Source organism: Microcaecilia unicolor, chromosome 5 (genome assembly GCF_901765095.1).
Source record: "Microcaecilia unicolor chromosome 5, aMicUni1.1, whole genome shotgun sequence".
Classification (NCBI taxonomy): Eukaryota; Metazoa; Chordata; class Amphibia; order Gymnophiona; family Siphonopidae; genus Microcaecilia; species Microcaecilia unicolor.
In genome coordinates this window covers 66,938,129-66,958,028 of record NC_044035.1, presented here as the reverse complement: position 1 = coordinate 66,958,028, position 19,900 = coordinate 66,938,129, and the positions used below count along the sequence as shown (strand labels likewise).

Below are 19,900 nucleotides of genomic sequence, written 5' to 3'. Positions count from 1 at the left end.
ACGGAAGAACAGGACTAGAACTCGGGATCGGAAGTAGGCAACTGGAACTGGCAGGACAGGATCCACTTCACCTGTGCTTGGCCACCGTTCCGCTAGAGTTGAGCTCTAGCGTGCAGGTGGCCGGCAGGACTTGTAGGACAGGGCCGGAACTGGAAAACCAGAGGACCCACCCTGGGTCTAGGAAACACGAGGGAGACTAGACTAGGAACTAAACTCAGACAGGGAGCTGCTGCACCACCACTAGCAAGAACCAGAAGACAGACCAAGGAGACAAGACATACAACGGCTAGCAGGAGCAAAGACTAGGGCAACATGCCAGCAAGGCAGACTGGGGATCAGGGAATACCCAGCGGGTAAACCCACTAGCTAGGAAGCAGCAGGAAACAGGGACCACGCCCTGGCAATAAACACTAGCTAGACAGAGACAGTATTCAGGATAAACACTCAGGATATACAAACAGGGTAAGCACCCAGACTAGGCAAGGCAGGATAGACAACAGAGCGAACAGAGTAAACCAGGAAGAACAGGCCAAGGGTCTTGGGCCAGCAGCAGAGCAAACAGAGTAAACCAGGAATATCAAGCCAAGGGTCTGAAGCCACAGACTCACAAAGGCTGAGGCTTCACATGCAGACAGAGGACAAATACGGACAGAGGCTTCACCCCAAACACAGGATAAGCCAGGAACAGAGGCTTCACCCCAAACACAGAGTAAGCCAGGAACAGAGGCAACACCCCAAACACAGAGTAAGCCAGGAACAGAGGCTTCACCCCAAACACAGAGTAAGCCAGGAACAGAGGCTTTACCCCAAACACAGAGTAAGCCAGGAACAGAGGCTGGGAAGACCCCCCAAGGGAAGACAACAGACACAGACACCGAAAGAAGCTGGGCTAGAACCCAGAGAGAGGCTAAGCAGTAGTGCAGCAGACACCTACTAACCTGACCTGGCCTAAGAGCATAACACTTCATGCAAAGGCACTGACTGCAAGCCCAGCACTTCCTTATGAAGGCTCTCACTGATGAGTCACCAGCAGAAGGACAGAAGCAGGAAGTACTGACCCCAAAGAGAGGCTTGACACACATAGGAAGTGAGCCCACAGGAAAGACAAGCAGGAGCCATCTTGGAAGCTGGCACAGAGGAGGCGGCAGCCATCTTGGAAGAGGCATAGCCCACACAGGTGAGGTTCAGTAAGGCAATCAGCACACAGAGCCAGAGAGAAACTAAGACAGAGACAGACACTGAGACAAGCAGAAGCCAGCACAGCCACTGACTCCCAGAAACAGGGTAAGTATGAGGGTGGTCACGGCCACAGACGTGACAATTGTTCCAGTGTGAGAATAAACATTTGTTTGTTCATTCTGCCTGTCTGGACTGATAAATAATCCTGGTGGTTTGTGTGTTGGGTCTGTGAGTGCTTTCTGGGAACTGTGGGACTACTGGGAGTTTGCCTCCCCCCCCAGTAACCTAGAAATTACTGGGGATAACTGGAGAGGAGGCTCGCCTACAGGCGGTTGTGACCCAGTCATTGGAAGGAGGGTGCTAGTGTAGAGAACAAGTGGCAGGTGCAGGTGGACCTGAACTATGCTGGGGACAGACCTTCTAAAAGGCTGCAGGGTAACCCCAGGCAGGTGGCTAGGTATTTTGTGACAGACCTTTGTCCTTCTTTTTTTGTGGCAGCAGTGGGATTGTCAAGCTCAGTATGTGGTGTGAGGGTCACCATCCACTGAGCGATTCAGAGTCTTTCTTATCTGTAACCTCCAGACACAGAGCACAGTGAACAAGAGAAGCAGTATAACAGGGTCTCCTTCTGTTCAGTTTTTTTTTTTTTGTAATGTTAGGAGAATAGCAGCGTGCTGATGGTGACTGGCAGCAGTCAGCAGACACTGGAGATGCCTAACCTAACACAAGAGCAACCGGACAACCTCAGCGTGGAGGAGCTGCAGGAGCAGCCTGCGCAGAGTTCTCCTGGTGAAAGACCAGACCCCTTATGGGCAGAGGCCTGTGAGTTGGCAGGGCCATATGCCAGACAAGCTGAGATCCGGCAGATCTACATTCTAGAGCGACAGCAGCTAGATCAGCTGTGGCGTGAAGAGCATGAATTCCAGCTGCGGCGAGAGGAATGAGAAGAGTGACAGCAGCAAGAAGAACAGGAAGAGTGACAGTGGCTAGACCAGCAGTGGCAAGAGGAACAGAAACAGCAACAGCAGCATGAAAAGCGTGAATTCCAGCTGCAGAAAATGAAGCTGGAGATGGAAATGGCTCATATCCAAAGCTCCAGTCCAACCCCTGTGCCGAGGCAGGATTCGCAGTCCCATCGTGCCTAACTTCTTTTCACAGCTTAATGATACCAGAGGTGACATAGATGGATATCTAGCTGCCTTTGAAAAAAATTTGCTGCCTCAATGAGATTCTTCAGAAAGACTGGGTGCGCTATCTGGGAGGAAAGCTCAGTGATAGAGCACTTGAGGCATTCCAAGGACTGTCCAAGAGACATCCTCCCATTTTGAGGAGGTAAGCAAAGCTTTGTTGAACCGTTATGCCATTACCCTCAAGAACTACAGACTAAAGTTCTAGACTTTGCACAAGGGGGTGGATGATACTCACAGTGAGTTTGTGATTCAGCTAAGATACCAGCATCAGTGGTGGCTCAATGGAGCTGAAGTTAAAAACCTGGAGGTCTGCCAAAACCTGATGGTCCTGGAGCAGCTTCTTCAGTGTTATCGTCTAGAAGTGAGAGAAAGTGTTCAAGATCACCAGCCTGTACTCCAGAGAAGGCGGCAGAGCTAGCTGACATCTTTATGGCTAACCATCTCTAGTTGACAAAGAGAAGCTGTCCTTATCCGCAGCAGCTAGGATCTAAGGGCAGCCAGGGCCCTAAGCCAAATATCCATGCATCCTCAGAGACTGTCAGCAAACCCTCCAGTGTTTCCAATATGGGTGTACAGGCAGTGGCGTAGCTAGGTGGGGCGCAGGGGGAGCGACCACTCCCCCAAACAGATTTGGACAAAAATGGCGCCTATTTTGCTGCTGGACCCACTCCCTTCACTGGTCTCTTCCGCCCCTCTCTCCTGATCATCTTCTTACAGTTTTCAAGTTCAGCGGCAGAGCAGCAGCGGTATCAAATGTAAGAACAAAGTGAAAGCATGCGGGACCATTTTCCTGTATGCACCGCTGGTGTTCTGCCGGTCACGCGGCATGCCCCTCTCTGATCTCATCTTTCCGGATATTTTCCAACTCGCAGTTCAGGCACACATGCCCCTGTTCCGAGTTTGGACACGCTATTGGCACGCTGCGATCATGTGCCCAAGTGTAATGCAATCTTATTCGCTGACTGCAGAGGTGGTATGCAGGCATTGGCTGTGACAAGCGCAGGGGCTGTTTTGTTTTTCCACGCGCCTCCCTCCCTCAATGCTTGTCTGTTGTCTCTCTTTTTGGTCCTCCTCCCAGATCTGTGGTCACCCAGCTCCCAGCCCTGATGCTGCTGCTGCTGAGGAGGCTGTTGCTTTTGCTTAGGTTGGCAGCGACTGGCACAGGTACTTACTCATTTGTTAGTTGTGGATTGTGTGACTGGTGCAGCTTCCTGGGTCAGAGGGAGTGTGACTGCAGCATGTGCAAGCATGCAGGAAAATGGTCCCGCATTTGCTTTCACTTTGCTAATACCGCGCTGTTCTTCCGCCAAACTTGAAAGATGTTAAAGAAGATGATTGTGAGAGAAAGGGGAAGAGACAAAGGGGATGACGTTGAGTGTTGGGGTGAAGACAGACAAAAGGGATAAGAGATTCTGAAATAGGTGATGCTTGATGAGAGAGACGAGTGATGGGGAGATACTTGATGGGATGGGGTAGGGTGGGGTGTGGGGAACAAACAGAGACTGCACCATGCTGGATGGGGTAGCAGAGAGAGAGAGAGTAAAGGTGGAGAGAGAGCTATGGGGTGATGCTTCATTGGGGGGGGGGGGGAACAGAGACTGCACTATGCTGGATGGGATAGCAGAGAAAGAGAGAGTAAAGGTAGAGAGAGATGGGGTGATACTTGATTGGGGAGGGGGGGACAGAGGCACCAGAGAGAGAGAGAGAGAGAGAGAGAGAGAGTAATACTGGATGAGAAGAGAGATAGTGATGCTGGTGGGGGGGAGGAGAGAGAGACAGGATAATGATGGAAGTGGAGATGGGATAATGCTGGATTGGGAAGAAGATTAAGAGATGCTGGATGGGGAATGAGAGAAGGTGATGGTACATGGGAAGAGAGAGAGATGGGGGATGAAAGGGAGACAATGATGCTGGGTGTGGGGTGGGAAGAGAGACAGACAAGGTGATGCTGTATGGGGGAGGAGAGAGGAGGTGATTTTGGATAGGGAGGAAGAGGGTGAGATGCTGGATGGGGGAAGAGAGAGAGACAGGGAGATGGTGGATGGGATGACAGATAGATGGGGTGAAGCTGAATTGGGTGGAAGAGAGAGAGAGAGCAATGATGGATGGGGGAAGAGAGACAGAGATCACAATGCTGGATGGGGTAGAAGAGAAAAAGACACTGTAATGCTGAATGGGGAGGAGAGAGAGATATGGGGCAATTCTGGATAACAAGGAAGAGAAAGAAAGATGGGGCAATGCTGGATATGGGGAAGTGAGAGAGAGAAACAGAGATGGGGTGATGCTGGTTGGCAGGGGGAGAAAGAGATAGAGTGGTGATGCTGCATTTAGGTGAGGAAGAGAAAGAGATACTAAGAGGAGATGCTACATAGTGGAGGAGGGAGAAGGGGAGAGAAAGAAACAGAGAGATGTTATATGACAGGGGGAAAGAGTTAATGAAAGACTGGGGCCTAAGCAAAAGTAGAATGGATGGGCTTGAGTGAGGGAAACATTGAAAAATGTAGGTAGATTCAGTGAAAAAAAGGGAGCTTAGACTGGATAGTAAGAATGAATAAAATCTAAATGGATAGAAATGCAGAAAAATATAAGAAAGCTGAAAGATGAGTGTCAGAGATGAATGTAATGGAGGAAGTGTAGAAGACAGGAGAGAAATGGAAAAATGGACAGGAAACCGTGGCAAGAGAGTTAAAGTTCAGTTAAGAGTAGACTGAAGAAAGCAGACACCAGAGAAACTAAATGGCCAGACAAGAAAGGTAGAAAAAGAATTTTATTTGTAATTCTGATTAAATTAGTGTGGTAGCAATGTTAAGGCTTCTTTTACAAAGCTGTGCAAGTGATTCCTGTGTGGCAATTGAGAGGAAGTCCATTGGAATTGAATGGGCTTCCTCTCATTTGCTGCACTGGGAATTGCTAGTGCGGTTTAATAAAAGAGGCCCTTAGTCAACTCCAAAAGTTAATAAAAATTTAAAAAAAAATGTAAATGGAAAGTTAGGTGATACTTTTTATTGGACCAACTTAATATATTTTTTGACCAGCTTTCAGTGGCCAAAACCACCTTCCTCAGATCAGGACAGTATACCATAAAAGCATTATACCACCCTGGCCTGAGGAAAGAAGTTTTGGTCTTTGAAAGCTAATCAAAAAATGTATTAAGTTAGTGCAATGAAAATATATCACCTTATGTTCTATATTTTGCTTTATTTGTGTTTCTTAATTTCTAATGTAGTGATTGGAATATATCAGTTTTTGAAATTTGCAGCTGCTATCTTTGTTTTGCACACATCACTGTTTCTTTTTTTCTGGTGTTGCTATGTATGCAATGTCTGGCTTCTTGGAGGTTCAGATTAATTTTTGTCTATATATTTATATTTTTAGGTTATGGTTACTTATTCTGTATATGATGAGGATCTGTATGTTCTGTGTGTGTGTGAAGGAGGCTAGGTATTCTGTAGATGAATTTCATTTTTACTCTGGTTTCAAACGCCATAAATCCATTGCATTACCATTACAAGCCTCTGTTCGTGCATCCTGGGAAGGAATATTTCTACTTACGTGGGCAGATAGCGAGATTAAATACTTAAGCATTTATTTATATTCCCCAAGACCGGTCTTCTTTACATACCTGGAATTTAGAACCTCTTTTTCTAGATACAACCTCTAAATTATGGGCATGGCAAACATATCCATTATCACTTTTAGGTAAAACTGCACTGTATAATATGATACTTTTAACTCACTGGTTGTATGTGTGTCAAATGCTTCCCATGGTCTTGAGTGTATGTCAAGACAAACGATTGACCAAATTATTGATCTGTTACTTATGGAATGGAAAGCGAGCCAGACTATCCTTGGCTCGCGTGGACTTACCCAGGGACCAGGAGGCTTGGAATTGTTGTCTGTGTGTCTCTTCTCACTGGCCTGCAGCATGCGACACATCAACAGTTGGTTTAGAGATGTTTCACATTTCTCATTTACTTCACTGGAAACATCTTTAACCCTTCCACTTCATTTTAGTTATGTGTTGCATGCCTGTGGTGCCCCATTGGGACTGTTCTAGACTATAAATCCCATTTATCGTCCTTTACGCAGTGGCGTAGCTAGGTGGGGCGCAGGGGGAGCGGTCGCTCCCCTAAACAGATTTTTAAGAAAAATGGCGCCTATGCCATATGCAAACCAGTATCTTCTCTGCCCCCTCCTGTGTGAGTCGTTCGTTTTCTGTTTCTTCTGCCGCTCTCTCCCGTCTGCATGGTCATTTTGACTGAAGCGTTCTTCTTCTACCGCCGGCGATTGACACAGCCAGCCAGCGTCGGGGCCTCTCCTAAGGCGCGTCCCGCCTACTGTAATGCAACTTCCTGTTTCCGCAGAGGTGGGACACGCCTCAGGAGAGGCCCCGACGCTGGCTGGCTGCCTGTGTCAATCGCCAGCGGTAGAAGAAGAACGCTTCAGTCAAAATGACCATTCGGGAGAGAGCGAGCTGAAGGGAGGGAGAGAGGTATAAGACGCGGGGCAGTGGACAAAGATGTAAGTTGCGAGGGGGGGGGGTGGAGGAGAAGGGAGAAAAAGCTGGCCAATTTCAATTATTAGATCGAAGTGAAAGTGAGCCATCTAGTCCACTGTATGCAAGGAAGCCAGACAGTTTGATTAATTTGTTTTTACTCCCCCGCGCAGCCTTTTAGGTACTCAAATGGAATATTCTGTTGTTTGTGCATGTTTCAGGGACAAGTGGTTTATAAGTCAAAATAAAATTAAATATTTTGTTTCCTGCAGATCTCTTTTGCTTAAACATAAATGGGCTATAAGCCCCTTATGCAGTCCATTGGTTTTCTTATATTTTATTCTTGTGATGATGACTTATCCTGTGCCAAAACTAAAAACTCTTACCTCTATTTGGTCGATGATGATAGGAATACGATCCACCCTAAAAAGTTGTTTTGTGGCTGTACATAAGGAATTGTGCTATTGAATAAATAAGTGTATGTTTGTGTCCCTAGTCATGCATCCTAAATGTATATAATCCTTTCAAGAAATCTAGTTAGTTTAACATTAGTGGAACATAGCCACAGAAGCATTTTTAATTTGGTAATACTAGGGCCCAGCTAAGGACCTGGTTATTTTGAGTTATTCTTCACTGGCCCAAACTTGCTTTCCTTGCACTGTTTATAGAGTCTGGCTTTCTTGGGCAGAGAGAAGGGGGGGGGGGGGGGGGTTCTATTTCAATTTTTGTTGGTGGTGGTGATAGTGTTTTCTGTTTTCTTTTTCTTTTTGTGGCTCCCTATTCTGTATTAGATTGGTATTATGGAATATTGTCACAATTTGAGTTTCTGCCAGGTGCTTGTTACCTGGGTTGACCACTGTTGGAAACAGGATACTGGGCTAGATGGACCATTGGTTTATATTATATAGATGAGGGTCTGTCCATGTTCTGCTTGTGTGACTGAGGTGAAGGATTCTGCAAGCATGTAGCATTTATGTAGGAACTATTAAAAAAGCCCCGTTTCTGATGCAAATGAAACGGGGGGCTAGCAAGGTTTTCTTCAGAGTGTGCATGTGGGAGTGTGTGTGTCCCTGCCTTCTGCCCTTTCTCCCTTCCCCTCTGCTCTCCGTCCCCTCTGCTCTCTGTCCCCCCCCCCCCCCCCCCCCCCCCCCCCCAGTCCTTCAGTGTTAAGTTTCCTGCTGTGCTGTGTTTGTTTGTGTTACAAAGAGAGGGATTTCCTGCTGTGCTGTGTTTTCCTTCACTGTGTTACAGAGAGAGCGAGGGCGGGGCAGACACTCATGGGGAAACCGGATATCTCTGCAGCTTCACACTTCCGGCTGGAGGCTTCATTAGAACATTGGTGCTGCCTTTTATATATAGAGATGTGTAACAGTGCAGTTTGTTCCAGTTTCCCAATAGTAGGTTAATTGATGCTCCAGAGCCCGCCCAGTGTAATATATTTAGCACTGTCTTTTCATAGGTGGGTTACGGCTGTTACGGTGTGGTAAGTTTTGTGTTATATGGCATTGTTTCCTAAGTTGGTCCTGGAGTACCCCCTTCCAGTCAGGTTTTCAGGATATCCACAATAGATATGAATGACATTGATTTGTATATACTCCCTCCATTACATGGAAATCTTTTTCATGCAGATTCATTGTGGATAGTCTGAAAACGTGAATGGCAAGGCGGGGGGGGGGGGGGGGGGGGGGGTACTCCAGGACCACCTAGGGAAACACTTCTTTAGGTCCCACTGTAATATTTATAGCACTGTCTTTTCGTAGGTGGGTTAGGGCTGATATGGTGTGGTAAGTTTTCAGTATAAGTTTTTTGGTGTCTTTTTGCAGTGGTTTGTGTTATTTCACAAAGTGTCTATCCACTACTACTACTACTACTTAACATTTCTAGAGCACTACTAGGGTTACACAGCGCTGTACAATTTAACAAAGAGAGACAGTCCCTGCTCAAAGGGCTTACAATCTAATAGACAAGTGAACGGTCGGTCCGATAGGGGCAGTCAAATTGGGGCAGTCTGGATTCACTGAACGGTAAGGGTTAGGTGCCGAACGCAGCATTGAAGAGGTGGGCTATTTGAAAGTAGACTCTAGGGCAAGGTTTGGTGGCACTTGTCACCCAAGTAAAAGTGCTCCAGACTAGTGTTCTTCACATCCTGTAGAGTCACCACACAAACAAAAGCCCATCTGATTTAAACAAGGTGTCTAGCAGTGGAAGGAATGTGTGTGCTATTCCTGAGGTGATGGTCACGATTTCAATATTTTCACTTTGTAATTAAGAAGACAGGTTGCCTTCTCTGGTCAGTCCAGGGATCTCTTCTGCGTCCTGCCTCCTGATGAAACTTACTGTTTCTTGTAGGCAGGACACAACAGAGACAGCCTGTATTAATCAGTGCTGGCTACAGCCCCTGAGCAACAACACAGACACTGCTGTGTAGCTGACACCAGCTGGCGCCTATTTTATAAAAGTCTGCTCCCCCTGAGATCAAAACCTGGCTACGCCTCTGCCTTTACGGATCACTTGGCAGTGGATTAGTAAGACCCTTACATTACCATCTGGGGTGTCCTCTCTACTGCCTATTCAGGGTAATGGTGCTTTCACACCAGGCATGTCTGTGGCTCACTTTCAACAATGGCATACACAGGGTCTCTCTTTTCTTTTTCAGGTTGTTGCTGATGATGGTATCATACGTTCTTACCATAATTTATATGTCGAATGTGGTTTGAACACTCAGGATGTTTTCTCCTACATGCAACTTAAACATTATGTGGCCACAATCCTTACTTCTGTCCTTACCACCACTGCACATGAAACTGACACAGCTTGGAGGCTCAGCAAGTGGTGCCCTTGAGATGCCATCCCAAAGCTTTGTTGGAGCTACTTTCGAATTATGACTTGGTCCCACTGGCTCAGTGTTGGATAGCAGATCTAAGAGTCCAATATTGACTGAATATATTTTAAAGAGTCTTTGGGCTTTTCGAGCAACAACCAAAAACATCGTGCATTGGAAGATGCAATACAAAACTGTGATGCAACTATATATCTTCCCTGCTCGGGCATACAAGGCCCGTTTTAGACTTAGATACTCCCTACTTATGCAGTTTGCTCATTGCCCCACCACCCTTCCAACATCATGGAGAGTCGCCAACATCTATATGCTGCCACTTAGTGGAAGGAAGACCCTGTTTAGGACCCACATTGTAGGGATGGATATCGTCTGGTAAATTAGGAACTTGTAGCTTGCGCAGGATATCCAATGCGTCAGTGACCTCCATTGCCTGATATGAGGCTCCCTTTACCATAAAGATCAATCCCGAGGAGAAGTTCAATTTGTATCAAATATTTTCAGATCTCAAAAATGCAATCACCCTCTAAAAATCTCTCTGCTTTTGTAAGGTTAATGGAAATAGATCCGGATAAATTTCAAAAGTTAGATATTTCTGTTTAATGGGGCCTTGTGCACAGGTGATAATCACAACGTGCTCCCTCAGTGTAAAATCCTGCAGATAAAACACAATATCTCTGCTGCGCTGATTTCTTCAAGCCGCAAGTGCTCTGTGTGCCTTGTCAAGCTTTATAACCTATTGAGTATCTAGACTGCATGTATAGGCAATCACATTTCGAATCACCACAAAACAATCGCTGTATACTAATTTATTTATTTATTTATTTATTCGTTGCATTTGTATCCCACATTTTCCCACCTATTTGCAGGCTCAATGTGGCTTACATTATGCCGTAATGGCGATCGACATTTCTGGAATGAGAAATACAAAGTGGTATTGCATTAAAGTTCATAAGTGACAGAGTAAATTAAGCAGTCAAGTATAGAGAGTTCATTTCCGGAATGAGAAATAACGTGGTATTGCGTTAAAGTTCATTAGTGACAAAGTAAATGAAGCAGTCAAGTATAGAGAGATCGGTTTTGTGCAGTTCTGGTATAAGTTTCGTTGTCTGGTATTTAGGATGGATCATTGTGGTATGCCTTTTTGAACAGGTTGGCTTATAGTGATTTTCGGAAGTTTGTTAGGTCGTGCATTGTTTTTATGATGTTAGGTAGTGCATTCCATAGTTGCGTGCTCATGCAGGAGAAGCTAGATGCATATGTTGATTTATATTTTAGTCCTTTGCAGCTGGGGTAGTGGAGATTCAGGAATGTGCGTGCTGACCTTTTTGTGTTTTCCTGGTTGGTAAGTCTATGAGGTCTGACATGCAGACCGGGGCCTCACTGTGAATGATTTTATGAACCAGGGTGCAAATTTTGAATGCAATACGTTCTTTAAGTGGGAGCCAGTGTAGTTTTTCTCTTAGGTGTTTGGCGCTTTCGTTTTTCCAAATATGAGTCTGGCTGCTGTGTTTTGGGCAGTTTCTTAATGATTTGTTCTTTGCATCCGGCATAGATGGCATTGCAGTAATTTAGGTGGCTTAGCACCATTGATTGTACCAGGCTGCGGAATATTTCCCTTGAGAAGAAAGGTTTTACTCTTCTGAGTTTCCACATTGAATGGACCATTTTCTTTGTTGTATTTTTCGCATGGCTTTGTAGCGTGAGATTTCGGTCAATTGTAACTCTGAGAATTTTCAGGCTATCTGAAACAGGAAGGGTGTAGTCTGGGGTATTTATAGTGGTGGGTTTGTTCGTGTTATATTGTGATGAGACATTGTGTTTTTCCTGCGTTGAGTTTTAGTTGAAATGCATCCGCCCATGAATTCATGATTTGGAGGCTGTGTTTGATTTCATTTCTGATTTCTGTTAGATCATGTTTAAACGGGATGTAGATTGGATAGCAATTTGGCTAGAGGTGTCATCATTAGGTTGAAAAGGGTCGGGGAAAGCGGTGATCCTTGGGGTACTCTACATTCTGGTTTCCATGGTGATGATGTATTCGAATTTGATATCACTTGGTATGTTCTTGCGGTTAGGAAGCCTTTGATCCAATTAAGTACACTTCCTCCAATCCCGAAGTATTCTAGAATGTTTAATAGTATTTTATGGTTTACCATGTCGAACGCACCGAACATGTCAAATTGTAGGAGAAGTACACTATTGCCAGTTGCAATTGCTTGTTTGAATTTGGTTAGGAGAGTGATTAGTACTGTTTCGGTGCTGTGGTTGGATCGAAATCCTGATTATGATTGATGTAGTATTGAGCATTTGTTTAAGTAGTTGGTAAGCTGCTTGGTTACCATACTTTCCATTGGTTTGACTGCCAGAGGGATGGATGTTACTGGGCGGTAGTTGGTTATGTCATTTGCTTCTTTAGGTACTGGGGTGAGTAGTATGTTTCCTTTATCCTTAGGGAAGAGTCCATATTGTAACATGTAATTTAGGTGTGACGTGAGGTATGCTATGAAGCACTGAGGGGCGGATTTTATTAGGTTTTTGGGACATATGTCCAGTTTGCAGTGGGATTTGGCGAACCTGTTGATCGCTTGGGTGACAGTTTACATAAGTAATGCCACACTGGGAAAATACCAAGGGTCCATTGAGCCCAGCATCCTGTCCACGACAGCGACCAATCCAGGCCAAGAGCACCTGGCAAGCTTCCCAAACGTACAAACATTCTATACATGTTATTCCTGGAATTGTGGATTTTTCCCAAGTCCATTTAGTAGTGGTTTATGGACTTGTCCTTTAGGAAACCGTCTAACCCCTTTTTAAACTCTGCCAAGCAAACCGCCTTCACCACTTTCTCCTGCAACGAATTCCGGAGTTTAATTATGCGTTGGGTGAAGAAAACTTTCATCGGCAAGTTGAGCGAAGTTTGTCCATATTCGGTCTGCTGGATATTCATCGGGGATTGGGTCCAGACAGTCAATGAATTTTTCGTGGTCGGTGGTATTAAGTGGTAACGTGATTCGTAGCTTTATAATTTTCTCGTTGAAGTACTTAGCGAGGTTATCTGCTGATGGGATGTCTTTGTTGGTTGTGGTAACCGGTGTGGTATCTAGTAGTTTGTTCACGAGTTGGAAAGGTTTATGTGTGTCTTTGTAGTCTGGCCCTATTTTGGTTTTGTTGTATGACCTTTTGGTTTGTCTTATTGCATATTTGCAATAAGACAAACTGCTCAGACGGAGATTATTGTGACAGGATCTATTCTCAAGGTTCTCAACTTTGTCCCATAATTCTTTGGAAGCGAAAAGAGGGCTCCACGCCTTCCACAAAGAAGAAAACACAAGATACAAGGGTGGAGGCAAAACCAAGTCCAAATGACAAGCCCAAACAGGAAGTAAAAGCATCGAAACAAGTTTATTGGGACCCTACACAGTCCGTGTTTCAGCAACAAGCCTTCCACAGGGGTCTAAAAACATAAAATTTAATATTAAAATATAAAAATTAAAAACCACAAAAACAACAGTTATGATCGAATAAAATATATAAAAGTGAGTAATGACACATACAACAATAAATAAATAAATAAATAAATAAATATATATATATATATATATATATATACAGTGGTGGAAATAAGTATTTGATCCCTTGCTGATTTTGTAAGTGTGCCCACTGACAAAGACATGAGCAGCCCATAATTGAAGGGTAGGTTATTGGTAACAGTGAGAGATAGCACATCACAAATTAAATCCGGAAAATCACATTGTGGAAAGTATATGAATTTATTTGCATTCTGCAGAGGGAAATAAGTATTTAATCCCTCTGGCAAACAAGACCTAATACTTGGTGGCAAAACCCTTGTTGGCAAGCACAGCGGTCAGACGTCTTCTGTAGTTGATGATGAGGTTTGCACACGTCAGGAGGAATTTTGGTCCACTCCTCTTTGCAGATCATCTCTAAATCATTAAGAGTTCTGGGCTGTCGCTTGGCAACTCGCAGCTTCAGCTCCCTCCATAAGTTTTCAATGGGATTAAGGTCTGGTGACTGGCTAGGCCACTCCATGACCCTAATGTGCTTCTTCCTGAGCCACTCCTTTGTTGCCTTGGCTGTATGTTTTGGGTCATTGTCGTGCTGGAAGACCCAGCCACGACCCATTTTTAAGGCCCTGGCGGAGGGAAGGAGGTTGTCACTCAGAATTGTACGGTACATGGCCCCATCCATTCTCCCATTGATGCGGTGAAGTAGTCCTGTGCCCTTAGCAGAGAAACACCCCCAAAACATAACATTTCCACCTCCATGCTTGACAGTGGGGACGGTGTTCTTTGGGTCATAGGCAGCATTTCTCTTCCTCCAAACACGGCGAGTTGAGTTCATGCCAAAGAGCTCAATTTTTGTCTCATCTGACCACAGCACCTTCTCCCAATCACTCTCGGCATCATCCAGGTGTTCACTGGCAAACTTCAGACGGGCCGTCACATGTGCCTTCCGGAGCAGGGGGACCTTGCGGGCACTGCAGGATTGCAATCCGTTATGTCGTAATGTGTTACCAATGGTTTTCGTGGTGACAGTGGTCCCAGCTGCCTTGAGATCATTGACAAGTTCCCCCCTTGTAGTTGTAGGCTGATTTCTAACCTTCCTCATGATCAAGGATACCCCACGAGGTGAGATTTTGCGTGGAGCCCCAGATCTTTGTCGATTGACAGTCATTTTGTACTTCTTCCATTTTCTTACTATGGCACCAACAGTTGTCTCCTTCTCGCCCAGCGTCTTACTGATGGTTTTGTAGCCCATTCCAGCCTTGTGCAGGTGTATGATCTTGTCCCTGACATCCTTAGACAGCTCCTTGCTCTTGGCCATTTTGTAGAGGTTAGAGTCTGACTGATTCACTGAGTCTGTGGACAGGTGTCTTTCATACAGGTGACCATTGCCGACAGCTGTCTGTCATGCAGGTAACGAGTTGATTTGGAGCATCTACCTGGTCTGTAGGGGCCAGATCTCTTACTGGTTGGTGGGGGATCAAATACTTATTTCCCTCTGCAGAATGCAAATAAATTCATATACTTTCCACAATGTGATTTTCCGGATTTAATTTGTGATGTGCTATCTCTCACTGTTACCAATAACCTACCCTTCAATTATGGGCTGCTCATGTCTTTGTCAGTGGGCACACTTACAAAATCAGCAAGGGATCAAATACTTATTTCCACCACTGTATATATACATACACACACTTGTAAAAAAGGTCCGTTTCTGACACAAATGAAACAGGCGCTTGCAAGGTTTTCCTCGGAGTATATGTGAGAGAGTGTGTGTGAGAGAGAGAGAGTGTGTGTGTCAGAGAGAGAATGAGAAAGAGACAGAGTGTGTGTGTGTTTGTGTGAGAGACAGAGAGAGTGTATGTGAGAGACAGAGAGTGAGTGTGTGCCCCACCGCCCCTCTCAGGACCCCCTTCCCCCCCTTTATGGTCTGAGGACCCCCTTCCACCCCCACCTCTCTGATCTCAGGACCCCCTCCACCCCCACCTCTCTGGTCTCAGGACCCCTCCCCCCCATCAGGTCTCAGGACCCCCTCCCCCCTCCAGCCACTCATGTTCAGCGACCCTCCTCTCCCCTGGTCTTGCCTGCCCGCTGCTGGCGCTGACCCTCCCCACTGCCGGATCGGTCTTCAAAATGGCCGCTGAGACTTCTGCTGAAGTCTCGGCGGCCATTTTGAACAGCAATTCAGCAGTGGGGGAGGGTCAGCGCCAGCAGCGGGCAGGCAAGACCGGGGCAGGGGGAGAGGAGGGTCGCTGGACATAGGTGGCTGGAGGGGGGGGCAGGGGGGAGAGGAGGGTCACTGGACATGGATCAGCTGTGAGGCATGCTTTTGGGTTTTTTTTCTTTTTTCGCGGGTTCCTAAGTTGACAGCATAATGGCTACGACGACGTCAGCCTGAGCTATGGAGCCTAGCACACCAACTCCGAAGAAGCCACGGACACAGGCAGCAAGACGCATAGGACATTGGAAGTGAGAATTATTATATAGGATATTTATAAAAATGCAGACATCATCAATAAAAAATATACATAAAGACCAAACAGGGTATCAATATTGCATTGTAATGGTATAATGATATCAAGAGAGAATAAAACAGGTCTAAATAGAAAAACATAACTAATACAGGTACATCAAGGGAAAAGGTTAACAATTATTAATTATATGACGAGAAATGCAAGCACCCCCATCCGAAGGGACACCACCTTGTAGTAGTGGAGGGGCTTCCGTGTTTCAATGACTCAGAGGGCTATGCTGAAGGGTTACCCATATCAGACAGGCCTCTGAGGAGAAACCAGACAAAGAGTGTCCCAACTAGGGAGAGTGGAAAGATGGCGACCTGAAGCTCGTACGCTCAATGGCCCACCTGTCCTCTGAAGTTCTGTCTTTGTTTACTTGAAATTTCCTCTCTGCATTTGCAGTTACCTTAACTGAGAGGAAGGGGACAATGAGGGGTCAGCCGCCGATGGCCAGTGTTTTGTCCCCTGTGCAGCAAGTGTGGGACCCATTTCCCTTATATGAAGATAGGATAAAGAGGTTAAGGCTCTTCAGCTGAGGAAGGCTATGATAAAGGACATCATAATTCTGAGTGGAGTGGAACAGGTAAAATGTGAATCAATTGTTTACTCTTTTAAAAAGTAAATAGATGAGGGCAGTGATTCTCAACCCAGACCTCAGGGTCCATCTAACCAGTAAGGTCTTTAGAATATTTATAATGAATGGAGTGCATGCAAATGTAACTCACGCATATTCATTGTGGGAATCCTGAAAACCTGACTGGCTAAGTATGCCCCAAGGACTGGGTTGCAAACCATTGGACTATGGGGATACAGTTACAAAATAAAAAGGAGAAATATTTTTTCCATTCAATGCACATTCAAGATAAGGAACTTGCTGGAGGATTTGGTAAAAGCAGTGTAACTAGGTTTTAAAATGGTTTGAACAATCTCTTGGAGGTTAAGGTACTCCTTTTCAAAGCACATAGACTTACAAAGTTACGTGGAGGGGCATTTTTGAAAGAAACGTCCAAGTTCAGATTTGGACGTCTTTGCAAAACGGCGAAATCCGGGGGTGGGGAAAACCGTATTTTCAAAACAAGATGGACGTCCATCTTTCGTTTCGAAAATAACACCAGACGTCCAAATCCAAGGATGTCCTTAGATTTGGACGTCTTTGACTTTCGGCGATTTTCGAAACTAAAGACGTCCAAATGCAAGCCATTTGAATGTGGGAGGAGCCAGCACTTGTAGTGCACTGGTCTCCCTCACATGCCAGAACACCAACCGGGCACCCTAGGGGGCACTGCAGTGGACTTCATAAAATGCTCCCAGGAACTTAGCTCCCTTACCTTGTGTGCTGAGGCCCCCCCCCCCCCCCCATAGCCCACTACCCACAACAGTACACCACTACCATAGGGTGAAGGGGGCACCTATATATGGGTACAGTGGGTTTGTGGTGGGTCTTGGAGAGCTCGCTGTTTCCTCCACAAATGTAACAGGTAGGGGGTGTATGGGCCTGGGTCCGCCTGTCTGAAGTGCACTGCAGTACCGACTAAAACTGCTCTTGGGATCTTCATATGACATCTGAGGCTGGCACAAAATATTTTTAAAGATGTTTTTTGAGGGTGGGAGGGGGTTAGTGACCACTGGAGGGAGTAATGGGAGGTCATCTGGTCATTTTGGGTACCTTTTTGTGCCTTATTTGTAAAAAAAAACATGTCCGGGTGAAAACGTCCAAGTGTTTGTCATGGACGTCCTTACTTTTTTCGATTGTGGGTCAAAGACGTCCAAGTGTTAGGCACGCCCAAGTCCCGCCTTCGCTATGCCTCCGACACGCGCCCTTGAAATTTGGACATCCTTGCGACGGACTGCAGTTGGAGATGTCCAAAATCAGGTTTCAATTATACCGATTTGGACATCCCTGGGAGATGGACGTCCATGTTCCGATTTATGTCAAAAGATGGACGTCCTTCTCTTTCGAAAATGAGCCTGATGGTAACATATGTAACTTTGCGAGTCTATGTGTTTTGAAAATGAGCTTCTAAATCTACAAACCATTAAGGCACATCCAGGGAAAGCCACTGCTTATCTCTGGGAATAGGTAGCATGGAATCTTGCTACATCTTAGAATTCTGCCAGATACCTGGGACCTGTGGATTCTGAGCTAGATGGAGCAGTGTGGCAAATATTGTGTCTTATAATTGCCCAGAATATTGAAAATTCTGCTGCAGAAAACCAGGGGCTGTGGCAAAATCTAATTTATATGGCTGCAGTTCTAGGTATGAAGAGTTATTAGCTAGATGGGACCTGTGACATGATACCTAAATTCTAGTGTTTTATTTTTACCTGGGGAATGGACGGAGCAACCTGGACCTAGAACTTCTGGGCACAGCTACAATGCGTATTCTGTTTGGATCAGTCTGGTCCCTGTTTGCCTGTGGACCAGCAACCCCTGGCTACACTGCATGACGGTCCAGAGGATTGGCAGTCTTGCTTGTATGGTGGAGGTGACCATTACCTCTGCCCAAAATAATTGTCTTTATTCTTCAATTTAATACCTCACCCCTCTTGATGAAGCTACAAAGTGGCTGGGATCACAGCTTTACTTGATCATTGCTGGCCAACTGGTCCAGGGGAAGGCTGTTTCTCATGAAGTGGTACTCCCCAAATTTTGTTTTCCTGCCTCCCTCCCACTTGAGTTATTTGCTTACCTTGCTCCCCCGGGAAGGCGGCTCTACAACCTGCATAAAAGGAGGCATTGTGGAGGAAATTCTATATATGTCGCCTAGAAAATCCACACAGAAAACATTTCCACATAAATTACTCTATAAGGGGCACCTATATTTAGGCTCTGTATAAAGAATACACTTGATATCCTAGCATCTAAAATTACGTGCCTATATTTTACACCAATGAAAATGTGGTGTAAATCCCGGTGTGTAGATTAGGCGCATTGGGCCATATTCTATAACAATGCATGTAAATTTTGGAATGTTCATGAAACACCCATTTCCCCACCCACAAACATGCCCCTTTTGCCTGCGCACATTAGAATTTAGGCGCAGTGCATTACAGAATACAAGCTATGTGCATAAATTCTAATTATTGCCAATTAGTGCTCATTATTGCTTGTTAAGTGCTGTTAATGCTGATTGGCTTAAGCCAATTAAGAACACGCTTGGATTTCAGTGTGGAACGCTAGGCGCACTATACAAAATCCGGGGGTGTGCGGCCAGCTGGTGTGGGATCTTTAGCATCTACGTATGCTTAAGGCCTGCCAGTTTCTACCCTCTCTGAACTTCCTGCTTCAGAGGGGACAGAAGCTAGCATGACTTGAGCACATGCAGATGCTCAAGGTCCTGCACTGGTTGGCCACACAATGCCTCTTGTTATACAGATTGTAAAGTTGCTGCCCTGCAGGAGCAAGATAAGCAAATAAACACCTTGTGGCAGGGCATCAGAGAAAAAAATGTTGACGCAGGGGGAGGGAAGGTAAAACATGCTAGAAACCCTGGGGGGGGGGGGGCAATAGGGAGGGAGAGAAATTCTGGATGCCAGGGGTGGGGAGGGGAAGGAAGAAAGAAAAGAAGCCATACTAAGAAAGGAAACAAATACTGACAAACCCAGGGAGGGGGAGGGGATGGAGAGATATGCTGGCGACCATAGGAGGAGAGGGAGGAAGAACAGAGATGCTGGACACCATGGGGTGAAAGAGGGAAGAAAGGAGAGAGGTGCAGGACATCATGGGGAGGGGGGATGGGAAGGAAAGACATGCTGAAGATGGGATAAGGGAGGTAGGAAAGGAGAGAAATGCTGGAGACCATGAAGAGAGGGTTGAGAAGGAGGGAAGGGGAGAACTTCTGGATGCCATTGGGGGGGGGGGAGGAACTATGGGATGGTAGGGAAAGGCTAGGGTTGGGGCAAGGGTGTGGGCAGTATTAGGGTTAGGACTGGGGTAGAGTTTGGAGTGGAGCTTGGGCACACCCAAACAAAAATATGTTCCACTGCCCCTGAGGCTAGGAATAAGTTAAGCCAATGGTTCTCAAACCTGGTCCTGGAGACACCCCAGCTAGTCAGGTTTCCAGGACACTCACAATGAATATTCATGAGACAGAGATTTGCATGCAGTGGAGGCAATGCATGTAAATTTCTCTCATGAATATTCATTGTGAATATCC

General features: G+C 45.7%; 1 protein-coding gene across 3 annotated transcripts in view; it reads right to left on the bottom strand.

Annotated features, from left to right (window-relative positions):
- Window positions 1-19,900, bottom strand: part of LOC115470074 (glutaredoxin-3-like) — a 177,169-nt gene that overhangs the window by 26,293 nt on the left and 130,976 nt on the right. The gene's annotated exons all lie outside the window — the stretch shown is intronic.